General features: G+C 39.8%; 1 protein-coding gene across 1 annotated transcript in view; it reads left to right on the plus strand.

Moving 5' to 3' along the window:
* Positions 1-576: 576 nt before the first annotated feature.
* The window catches only part of slitrk6 (SLIT and NTRK-like family, member 6), a 106,154-nt gene continuing 93,458 nt past the window's right edge, over positions 577-13,272 (plus strand). The window contains exon 1 of the mRNA XM_034175577.1: positions 577-1,036. The gene's annotated coding sequence lies outside the window, so the exon portion shown is untranslated. The remainder of the gene's footprint in view (positions 1,037-13,272) is intronic.

Genomic DNA, 13,272 nt, shown 5'->3' on the forward strand with positions numbered 1-13,272 from the left:
CCATTTCAAAATGAGCAAATATTTGCACAAAACAATAACGTTTTTCAGTTTGAGCATTAAATATCTTGTCTTTGTGGTGTATTCAATTGAATATAGGTTGAAGGTTGTATTCTGTTTTTATTTACATTTTACACACCGCCCCAACTTCATTGGAATTGGGGTTGTAACTTCTCTGATAAAGTGCCCTTAGGCTCAAGGGGAAAAAAAAAAATAGAAAAAAAAAATAGGATTTTATAATTTAATTATTTGAACCTGTGTGTCACCAGCCTACAAGTCCTCTACAGCAGTTAAATTTTAGATATGTCCCTGAAATGCAGTAAAATAAATTGCCACAAAATGTTCATTTTGTTTAATTTTGTATTTTAAAATATGTCCAAACTGAGGTTTTATTTTTCTTCATGGTGTTCTAACCTGTGACAATAGTGTGCACAAATTAACGCATTTCCTGCACGCGTGACGGCTTTTATACTGAAAGTCGACACGGATGCTACCTTATGTATTGTGGCTGACTTTACCTTTGCTTTCCTTCCCTCCAGTCCGCCTCCTACAGCATGCAAATTGCGAAGCAACTCCAACACACCGCAGATTGGTTCACTTTCACAGGACGCGCTGCGCAAAAGAGGACCCACAGTGCGCGCTTTGGCAACCTTGAGTTGATTGGTCCAGGAAGAAACTCCATCCACACTGGACATTTTTTCATGAGATAAATTAATATTATTTGTGTCCAGCTTTGATGCTGAAACTTAATGTTAATTAATTCCGAGGACAGCGCGCATCCCGGGACTGGAGGGAGAAATGCTCCGCGCTCTCAACGCGCAAACGAATAATTCAGTCTGTGCGTGACAGACGCGCCAGAGGACGAGCGTGGACTGACAGACGCTGCCTGCGAACTTTGTTGTTTTAAGGGTCCCCGTGGAAGTGGGGAGAAAGTGATCGCGGAGATTCCACCTCTCCAATGCGTCCGTTCTGCCCTTCTCATGGACTGAGCGCGGGGACGATCGGGATTACATCCCCCGTTTTTTACCACTTCTAGTCGGTGAGTGTGATGTTTTGTGTTAATTAAGCCCATTCGAACTTATTTATTTATTTATTTATTTTTTCCTCACCCCTCTCGTCAGCTGCAGTTTGGTTTGCGCTGTCGGAGCGCAGAAAACGTCCAGAACGGACGTGTTCCAACAGGCAGAACTATGCAGAGCAGGCTTTAAAACAATGTTTGGCCATTCTTAAAAAAATACCACGACACTTTCATTGTGACACAGTGCGTGGATTCAGGTGCCATAGTCACACGCAGGCTGGGTGACAGCTGTGCGCAATAACGCGTCTTCAGCTGGAGTCGTGGAAGCCTGGATGTGACAGTCAGGGGAAATGTGAGGGACAAGTAAGGTGTTTTTTTTTTTTTTTTTTGTCCTCTCCTCTCTAAGGAGGATGGCTCTGAGCACACTTGGCTGTTTGCCACGAACTGCTGCTGGATCCTTCGTGCGCAATTATTGCCATTTCCTCGAAGTGGTTTAATAAATGGCAAAAAACTGAAGATTCTTCCTCCCGCTCCTGCAGTCAGCAGTGTTCTAATACTGTGGAAGACACAGGTGTGGACATTATAACTGCATTCATTCATGATCCACCTCGGATTTGCTGTGGCGACGAGGGAGCAGCCGAAGGGACTTATTATGATTGCATTTGGTAAAATGGCCAAAACGTAAACAAAGCCCTCCCAATAATTCATTTTAACATGGTCATATAACTCATTGTCATTAATGATATATATATATATATATTTTTTTTTTCAAAGAATGTGAATGTTTTCTTTCTCTAATTAAATGATTTTTGTTAAATGATCTAACAAAATATGGTTATTTAATTGGGAATTGTAACACATTCTTACAAGTAACCACATGTGATGCTTCCCCCAAATTATTTACAAGTGACATCTGTGCAGCCAGATGGCATAGAGTATGCGACTATAGGACTTTATACTTATGATTGATTGATTTAAGCACTGTTGTCATTAAAATGTGACAAATGTGACAAATCCAAGACCATGTGTTTGAGTTACCTGTTTCTCTGAGCAGCAATCTACTACTCAGATGGGATGAATTTACACTGAGAAAATCCAGAAACGAGTTTTTGTTGTTGTTGTTTGTTTCTGTGATACATATTTGAAATTATTGTTGAATTGGTTGGCATATCATTTAAGCAGAGCTTGTTTAGCCCAACCAACAGTCACTCAAATGTGCTCAGTTTACAGCAACACTCATTCACCTTTTAAAAACTGGAACTAGTCAAATGTTATCATTTTTCTATGACAAATGATTATCAAAATGCAAAACAATTGTTTATTTTGTCTAACAAATACTTTTAGAAGAATGTGTTTGGTTCAATCCGAAGTCCAAAAGTCAAAGGAATCACATTTGTGGTGCCATAAAACTTAGAAAATAATAACAAGAATAATAAAAATAGTAATAATACTTATTTGATTCTGACGCTAACTGCTGGTTTAGTCTTTACAAACTCCTGTAGTTAAACTATGACTGATTAGCAACATGTTTTCAACACTGATTGCAAATATAATTGACATCCACTTTGTCCAAGTGCAAGTTAATGAAGGAATATGTAATGAAATTTGTATCCCAAAATGTGTAATAGAGTTAGTCTCCCAATTTTTTGCTTGGATGAATCTATGGCTCATAATCTCATGGCTGCAGTTTAAATTTGCACGGTACTGCATGGACAACCTGTGCCTCCCGTGTCTGATTAACTGCTGTGCATAATAGATGTCGTGTGGTTTTTGAACACATCATCATTTTTTGGAACAGCTCAGGACTTACATTGTTCATATTGCTGCAATACATCCTCAAGTATCTTCACTTTTTGTAATTGCACAGATTGCACCCACTTCTGCCATGGTTGAGCAATTGTGCACTTTGAGTGGGTTAATAACATGACTGTATAATCACCCCCCCCCCCCCCCCCCAAAAAAAAAAAAAAAAAATCCCTAGGATATTTATGAACTCAGCCAATAACACATTCCAGCTTCACACATCTGAACCCTACACAACATGTGGACACAATTTCACTTGGCTGTATAAAATGTACATACATTTGATTTCACTACTAGTCTACATACTAATTACCTTTACTACAATCTTCTCCTGTGATGTCTTATCTTTCTTATGTCTTATTACTTATTATATTATATATACATTTTTCTTGAGCTGCTTGGGTGGGTAGGGAGAGTTCCCATGGGATAAAAAAGCTTTTTAATCTACCATCCCTGGTTCTCAAGACCAGGCACCTAAGTGGCTCTACTCTACTCTTTTCTACTCTCCTATTTTACTCTTCCTTTTAAGATATTTAGATATACCTGTGTATACTGGCATAGTTCCACCTTAAAATTGGAATATAATATATAAGATATACCTTACTGGATTTAAAGATGTGTCGCATACCAGCAATGGCAATGTGAAACTACATGATCTAGATCAGTCACCACCTAGTGGCTTGTTTTTGAAACTGCAAGATTAAATTATTTTATAAATTCATGATTGGTATTATCCATGAACAAACACTGACGGAATGGATTAGTTGGTCACTAATGAGTGTAACTAGGAACATAATAACTGACCACGCTAATATGGTGGACTAGTGTAGTGACTGGCCTAGGCTAGGCTACCTATGCATCTAGTATTGTCACTCCCCACAGAATTAACAAATAAGTGATGGGTATAGATTTATACTGCAAACCACGTCAACTGTTAAGGAATGGTTCACATCTGAATGGGACAAAATTTTGTTGAAGTGCATTGGATGAACTTGCATTTGATAAATAGTTTGAAAATTTCCAAAAATTCACAGCACCAAAGGAATTATCTGATGCAAAATATTGATAAAATATGTAGCCAACCCCGAAAAATGGTAGCTACAATGGTCATTAACCAGATCATTAACAAATAAGTGGCACACTTGAATTCATAATCTCTAGTATTTTTGTATGATTTTCTGCAATGTACATCAAACCATTGCCACCTCAAATGGATGAGTAAATTATATATACACACGTTGTGTTTGGTTGCCAGTGTGACAGTTTGTCAGTTTTTCAAAGTTGAGGTGAATGACAACACTTTATGGTTATTCAAAAAAATATATCACTCTTTGATGACACTTTCTTGGGAGTGGCAGGGGGGAGATTATGGTGAACTCTTACAATGTTATGTAATGAGACATGTATGGGGAAACACTGAACCCTTTAGGCCTGGAGTGGCATACAGGCAGACCGTGCAACCTGCAAATGGCATTTCTGACATTTTATAATTGGCATATATCACCGTGATTGCAGGATATGGAGGGATACTGTCAGAAATCATAACTTCTCCAGAACAAAATGAGCTCTTCCTGATGCAATTCAAGTTTGATATGGAAAAATATAAACAGCCCCTGGTCTTCCAAAGTGGTCACCCAGCCAGGTATGAATCAGGATCTACTCTGTATCACTTCTGAGATCTAATGAGATCAGGTGTACACAAAGCAGGATGCCTATGCACTCAGTGCCAATGTGGTTTCCTTGCAGTTGGTGCAAGGGGGGCACCAATCCAATATTTTGGATTGTTACTGGACCGTTTTTGGCCAAAATTACTGGCTCAGAATTTGGGCCATAGGGTTGTTGTGAAACAAATAAGATATCATCTGAATCTTTTGTTGCCCATGTGAGTCATGTTGTGAGCTTTGTGTGTTTTCTTTGTGGGGAATGGAATATTTTCCACAGCTGGAGTTGATGTTTTATGAGATGGCTAGGTTACCATTGTACATCCAGACAAATACTAACAGATTAGTTGTTTTAAGGCAGGAAAAGGTATCTGATTGGTTTAGGTGTTGGCAAATACTCAGGGTTCCATTTGTAGTGTTGCACTGAACATGAAAAGTTTGATTGTGTTCTCTGTATCTGGTGCATAGTAAACAACTTCTTTCTCATTTGGTCATGAGAAATGCACCTGACATTTTTCAAGGGTGGTAATAAATTATACAATGTTTTATAATGATTTTAATGGAAAGTGCAGGAAATTGAAATGAGAAGGATTTGTGAATAATTGTATTTATTATTTGGCACATTTAGTTGATGTTATGTTTTACAACTAGCAAGGTTGATATATTTTCTTTGTTCAGCACTTGTGTGGTTACCAGGGACTGATTGTGATGTCCATTGTTCACTGTTGTTAGATAATATCCCTAATTTCTCCAAAAATATTAGTCCTATCAACTTTACGTTTTAACGGCATTCGTCCTTGACCCAAATTTCACAAGCATACCAAACAGTGCACATAGGCCATTTGGCTTTCAATATATAGACTAGTGCATTGCCCATGGAGATCCACAGGCTCTACATTTGGTGGTGTTTATAAAATAAGTATCTGACATTTTTCAAGGGTGATAATAAATTATGCAAAGTTTCTATCATGAGCTGGAATGGGGTGTGAGTCCAGAATGTTTTTAGAACCTTAGACGTCATGTGTTAACCCTCTGGGGTTGACACCGTCGTATACGATGGCTAAGACTAAGCTTTACTAAATTATAAATAACCTTTGAATGATATGAGATAGAAACTTACTTTTTTTGCTGAAAAGTTAACTCCACTTTCGAGCAAGCCATCGGCCATCTTTGTACTCCTTGTAGAAGCTGTGTGATGACGTGCGCAATGTGAGTGTCCAATTGGAATTAGTTCACAGTCACTTGGTTTTCCAAAATCCAATCGTAGGGCAGATTCACCTCACGTGGAAAGCCAAAGATCGTTTTCAGGAGTGATGTGTTACTAGTTGGCCCGTTTGAATAGCCACCTGGGTGCTCTAATGAGTACATACTATTAGTACATACTCAGTGTGCCCTGCGCCATTACGCACAGCGATCAATGAAAGCAGGAGCACACAGAGAGCCTCTGATGACAATCTCACATGCTCAAACAAAGAGTGTGTAACTATCAGGATTGCTCCACTAGTTTGCATGTGAATGCTATTGGATAACTCTGTTGCTTTCTCTGTGTAAAGCACTGTTTACCACCATATCAATGGACAACAAAACACATAGACCATTTTGTTTATATTGTTCAAAATGTGCATTTGTGTTTATTGTTTGACCCTTTTTGTTGTTCAGTCTTTCACACAAGACCTCAAATTACCTTTATAAAGTGTCAAAACAGTTGTTTAATATAGTTTGCTGTGTGTTTTGAATAAATGTGTGTGGAAAATTATTTTTCGCTTTGTTTTTTCCTTGCCTATTTTTGATTGTAAACCTTTATTACACTTATAAAACACAACAAAAACATACATATTCTGAAAGCACAGGTTGTCCTGAAAAGAAGAGATATAAAACTTGATTGTGGGATGCAGGGAGAGCTGTTAACAGCAATAATAAAACATTCATGCCAGGCGAGTGAACTGTCCAAAAATGCCTCGGACTCCAGAGGGTTAAAACACATACGAGGTCTGTCAATAAAGTAACGGCCCTTTTTTTTTTTTCAAAAACTATATGGATTTCATTCATATGTTTTTACGTCAGACATGCTTGAACCCTCGTGCGCATGCGTGAGTTTTTCCACGCCTGTCGGTTACGTCATTCGCCTGTGAGCACGCCTTGGGAAGGAGTGGTCCCACCCCCTCGTTGGATTTTCATTGTCTGGAAATGGCGGAATGAAAAGGACTTTTTTTCCATCAGAATTTTTTCAGAAGCTGTTAGAAACTGGCACCTGGAAACCATTCGAAAATTTATCTGGCTTTCGGTGAAAATTTTACGGGCTTCACAGAGAATAAGGGCTGTTACTACAGCTTTAAGGACTCCTTTAAGGATGCTCGGCGTGCTGTGCTCCAAGCTGCGACGACGCGGCACAAGCCACCGGACCATTTCTAAACGGATGGCTCTGTGGATACGAGACCGTCGTGTGCTCTTTCTCTGGTTATCACAAGAGCTGGACATCAGCCATTTTCCATCAGATTTCACTTTTAACAAGAGATTTTGTCATGGAAAGCTGACCGATTCGCTGATGAAGCGAGACAAAGGAACACCTCTGTTTCGGCGTGTTAGAGGACAAGTTTGGACATGTCCAGCTCTCCACTATTTCTCTGATACTTACTGGACTGGTAAGCATTGAAAGCCGAGATAGGCATGTCCAAACTTGTCCTCTGACATGCCGAAACGGAGGTGTTCCGTTGTCTCGCTTCCAAAGCGAATCGGTCTTTACGCGCAAAGCCTCCGCGCGGCTTTCCATGACAAAATCTCTTGTTAAAAGTGAAATCTGACAGAAAATGGCTGATGTCCAGCTCTTGTGATAACCAGAGAAAGAGCACACGACGGTCTCGTATCCACAGAGCCATCCGTTTAGAAATGGTCCGGTGGCTTGTGCCGCGCCGTCGCAGCTCGGAGCGTGGCGCGCCGAGCATCCTTAAAGGGGTCCTTAAAGCTGTAGTAACACTCCTTATTCTCTGTGAAGCCCGTAAAATTTTCACCGAAAGCCAGATAAATTTTTCGAATGGTTTCCAGGTGCCAGTCTCTAACAGCTTCTGAAAAAATTCTGATGGAAAAAAAGTCCTTTTCATTCCGCCATTTCCAGACAATGAAAATCTGACGAGGGGGCGGGACCACTCCTTCCCAAGGCATGCTCACAGGCGAATGACGTAACCGACAGGCGTGGAAAAACTCACGCATGCGCACGAGGATTCAAGCATGTCTGACGTAAAAACATATGAATGAAATCCATATAGTTTTTGAAAAAAATAAAAAGGACCGTTACTTTATTGACAGACCTCGTATGCTGGTTAATGTGAATAAACACACTTCCTCCAGGTTTCTGACACACACACACACACACACATAAAATCAAAATAGATGTGAGGAACGTAACTACATTCAACCTTGTATCAATATCACATGCTGATGTTGTTACAGCATCAGGTAACTGATGTTGAAGCGACAATGATATCATGTTGATTGACATTAAAATGTAACATAACCACAAAAAAAAAAAAAAAAAAATTGGATGAAACATTGCCATGCCCCCTAGGAATGACTGTCGCTCAAACACATGTTGTAAACGATGACCTAATTGCGGCAAATTGAAAATACCTTTTCGGCCACCATGGAGCAATACACACCAGGTAATGTGTGAGTCCACTAGTTATAGTGTAACGGGTGAAACAGCTGCAGGCGTCTGACCTTTTTGGTGCTAATATTTCATATTGTTGAGATTTAGGTCAGAAGGTATTGTGAAACTTTTAAGCCATGCTGAATTTCAGTCAGGACAAAAAAAAAAATAATAATAATAATACAAAAATCTATCAGCACATCTTCTTTCTGTAAGACATGCAGACAGTAAGTAGTGATAGCTTGCAGAATTTCAAATCACTCAACAAAAAAAGAAGGCTGGAACAAGGGGCAAGGGAGTTGAACTATCTTTTGCCTCTTGAGTGGGCGGATGTCATAATTATCGTTTCTCCAGGATTCCGGTGGAGGGCCGCAGGCACTGGCAGAATCTCTGCAGATATGTGGGTGTAGCGGCGGTGCTGACCCTGTAGGGCAAGACACATCACTTCCAATGCAGAGGGAGAAGGGACAAGTCCCACCGTAATTGGTGCCTGGGAACACTGCAGGGCTCCTGGCGAAGTTGATAGATGGTCAGGGTACACATATGTGCATAAACATGGCTGGGCTCCTGCACAGGTGCAAACACACACTCACACAAAAGCAATAGAGTGTAAGGGCTGTTTCTAATCTACTGTCTCATGTCAGGCTGAAATGAAATCACCACGAGCTGGATCCAACAAGTCTCACTTTCCTCTATGATCTTCACCTTTCCTGTTGTCTCCTGTAGACCCATGAGTGAGCAGCAGGAGGAGTTTAAGTAGCGTGTATCACATGCGCACCTTTTAGTGACCTCCAAATGAATAACGAGACGACGCCTTTTAGGGTTTAAGAAGATGCCCGCTGGTATTGTATGCTTCATGTGTCATGGTAATGGAGGTCTAGTAATTGATGCAAATTAGCAGGTAGGTCTCAAACTGTTAAACGCGCTTACTGTAAGATGTTTTTGACATAATTGTCAGACAAGGCATACTGTGTTATTAAAGCTGTCTGTTGTTCGTGTGTGCTGAGTCAATTCTTGTTGTTTTTAAAAAGAAAATTGCAGTTTTTCACGCAAACCCCTCATTTCTATCAAGATCTCTATCAAGAAGGGTATAGAAGTGGGAGCTTCGGGCAAGTAGATCTAAATGTGGAGACTGGTGAATCAGTGGAGTTCTTGCAATGCTCCAGACTGTTCTTTTTTTCCCCCATACCCTCCCAACAACAGGCATCAGTGATGTCAAAGTTAAGGAGCCCCAGTTGAAATATGAGACTTGAAGCACAACTATAGGTGCCTCTAGGGTGGACCTTGATGGGGCTGTGATCCCACTGAGAATTTCTGTTGCTTCGCCAGGGAAATGACATGTTATTGTTTAAGTTGCAGTTTGTCAGGTTCTCTGACTCATCTAGTCCTAGAGCAATCTCAGTTTCCATAGCACCCATGTGATATTGTTTATGCAACACACTGAGATCAACTGAGCAAGTTCACTCCAATCACACAACACTAGTTGTGTTTATTTTTGTCATTACTCTGCTTGCCTAATGGTTCTCTCACATGCAAGAAAAAAAAAAAAACTCCTGTATTTATCTGGGATGAATGCACCATAAAAAGCATTGGTTGCTTGTTGCAGTTAATCTCAACTGCAGTGAAATTGCATCAGATGTGGGGCTGTTGCAGAGATTTGAGTTAATACAACCCCATTTCCAATGAAGTTGGGATGTTGTGTAAAATGTAAATAAAAACAGAATGCAATGTTTTTTAAATCCTCTTCAACTTATATTCAATTGAATACACCACAAAGACAAGATATTTAATATTCAAACTGATAAACTATTGTTTTGTGCAAATATTTGCTCGTTTGAAATGGATGCCTGCAAGACATTTCAAAAAAGCTGGGACAGTGGTATGTTTACCACTGTGTTACATAACCTTTCCTTCTAACAACACTCAATAAGTGTTTGGGAACTGAGGACACTAATTGTTGAAGCTTTGTAGGTGGAATTCTTTCCCAATCTTGCTTGATGTACGACTTCAGTTGTTCAACAATCCAGGGTCTCCGTTGTCGTATTTTGTGCTTCATAATGTGCTACACATTTTCAATGGGCAACAGGTCTAGACTGCAGGCAGGCCAGTCTAGTATCCACACTCTTATACTATGAAGCCAAGCTGTTGTAACATGTGCAGAATGTGGCTTGCCATTGTCTTGCTGAAATAAGCAGGGACGTCCCTTAAAAAGATGTTGCTTGGATGGCAGCATGTGTTGCTTCAAAACCTGGATGTACCTTTCAGCATTGTTGGTACCATCACATATGTGTAAGTTGCCCATGCCATGGGCACTAACACACCCCCATACCATCACAGATGCTGGCTTTTGAACTCTGCACTGGTAACAGTCTGGATTACCTTTTCCTCTTTTGTCCAGAGGACACAGCCTCCATGATTTCCAAAAACAATTTGAAATGTGGACTCATCAGACCACAGCACACTTTTCCACTTTGCTTCTGTCCATTTCAAATGAGCTCGGGCCCAGAGAAGGCGGTGGTGTTTCTGGATGTTGTTGATGTATGGCTTTTGCTTTGCATGGTAGAGTTTAAACTTGCACTTGTAGATGTAGCGACGAACTGTGTTAACTGACAATGGTTTTCTGAAGTGTTCCTGAGCCCATGCGGTAAGAACCTTTACACAATGATGTTGGTTTTAATGCAGTGCCACCTGAGGGATCGAAGGTCACAGGCATTCAGTGTTGGTTTTCGGCCTTTGCGCTTACGTGTAGAAAATTCTCCAGATTCTCTGAATCTTCTGACTATATTATGGACTATACATGATGGAATCCCTAAATTCCTTGCAATTGAACATTGAAAAACATTGTTCTTAAACTGTTGGACTATTTTTCATGCAGTTGTTCACAAAGTGGTGATCCTCACCCCAACTTTGCTTGTGAATGGCTGAGCCTTTTGGGGATGGTCCTTTTATACCCAATCATGACATTCACCTGTTTCCAATTAGGTGTCCATTTATCATCTTTCCTATTCTATTTTGCAATGGCTGCCTTTAAAATTATTCCTGTTGTGTATTTGTGCTCTGCTCAATGGCACTTGTATTTTCATGTATGTCCATTATCTCCTTGAATTTTCATCGAAGTTCTTAGTTTCCTGGTTTCAGCAGCATCATGGGGTAATGTAGTGTTCCCTGCTTGTGCATAATAGAGGCTGTATATAATTTGGATACCCGTTCAACTAGTACTCAATGAATACTGAGTATATGGACACTCTATGGATTGTTTGTAATTTTTGCTTAATATGTTGTATGGTCATATGCATATGTGGATGGACCACATTGTGGTTTTCTAATTTTGTGTGATCCTTGTCAGTTTTTTTTTTTTTTTTGCTTTTGCTTACAAATAAAATTCAATTCAGTTCAACCAGATCAGGCTCAAATTAAAACTCATCTGGGATACACTCATTTGGGATGTCCAGCTCAAATTTGGTGAAAATCTAATGCAGTTTTTTTCAAGTTATCATTGACACAAGAAAGTGTGACCAACACACAAATTTAAGTAGCACATTTCTATATCTTTCTTCTGCTATAATATGCTAGCATGATTGTCAAACAACTCTACCAAGAAATCAGAACCTGGTGAAATGAAACAAATAAAGGATAGCAACATCACACCATTCAGAAAGCATGGAGGAGAACAGTGTCCCCTGATGGACAACGGCTCCTATTTTAACTGTGTAGTTTGTTGCTATTATTCATGTGGCTTTTGTGTTCTGCCTGAAACGTTTCTCAGAAATGTCCACCAGAAGACTAGTTCTTTTGATATATTCTCATACTTCCTCCAAATTTTCTTGAACCAATGCTAAATAATGTTGTCCCCATCTGAGCCCACCAAGGAAACTAATTCTCTACATCCGATACTGAACAGGAGACATTTCTGCTTCCTATGTGAATATTTCAACAACATCACAATACTCACATGAATTGCTTATCTGCTAACACCTTGGGGTGTTCCCTATTGGGCAACGTCATTACTTTTCCAAGTAGTCACCTTCCCTTTCCACACACTTTTGCCAACGTTGCACAATTTTTTTTTTTTTTTTTTGCCTCCCATTGGCAAAGAAATCCAATGTCTTCTCTTGGCACCAGCCGATGTACAGCTGCCTGCCCCTCTGCATCATTAGTGTAATGTGTCACTTCAGGTGTTCTTTCAGCTTGGATAAAAGGAAAGTGTCACAGCACAGGAGAGCGAGACGGTACGGGAGGTGTGGTAAGATTTAAGTTCCTGCAATGCATCCTGTGTTTGTGGACTTGTGTGGACGAGCATGGTTATGCTGAAAAATTGTACTCTATCCAGGATAAACCTACTTCATATGTGCATGCAGCTATTGCAGAGTTTCAGGACATTGGTTGGAGCTGACAGTGTCACTGTGTTCCAAAAATTCTGTGATGACCATATTGCACCAGTACGTGATGTGCATCTGTGGATGTTATGGGGCAGCCACTACACACACATCATCATGCAGACTCATCATTGTTGGACTTACTCCCTTCAGACTCCTTGCTCAAAAAAATCAAAAACCGGTGATTATTGCATTTATTTTGAGTTCTGTTTCATTGCAGACAGTATGAGCCCAAGATATTTCATGTTTTATCTTCATTTCATTTCATATATATCCATTCCTGCATTTAAGGCCACAACATATTCCAAGAAAAGTTTGGATGGGGAGAATTTAGGGCAATTAATAATGCAAAAAAAAAAAAAAAAAAAAAAATCCAATGAATAAATAATGATGAGATTTCAAATTGGTGATGTAAACAGGTAATTTTGTAATCATGATTTGGCACAGATCCATCTGTGAGCTTGACAAAGCTGAATCTTTGAGTAGCAAAGATGGGTAGATGATCTCCAGTTTGCCAACAAATGTGTGCCAAAATTAATAAAATATTTAAAGACAGTGTTCCTCCAAGAAAAATTGGAAGAAATTTGCATATTTCTCCCTCTACTCTGAACAATATAATTAAATGATTCAAGGAATCTGAAGGAATTTCATTGTGTAAAGGGCAAGAGTGCAAGCCTAAGCGGAACACCCACGATCTCTGATCCTCAGAGAGCACTGCATCAAGAATCTTAATTCATCAATAGCTGATATAACCACACAGGCAAGGGAAGCATG

This window comes from Thalassophryne amazonica, chromosome 1 (genome assembly GCF_902500255.1).
Source record: "Thalassophryne amazonica chromosome 1, fThaAma1.1, whole genome shotgun sequence".
NCBI lineage: Eukaryota > Metazoa > Chordata > Actinopteri > Batrachoidiformes > Batrachoididae > Thalassophryne > Thalassophryne amazonica.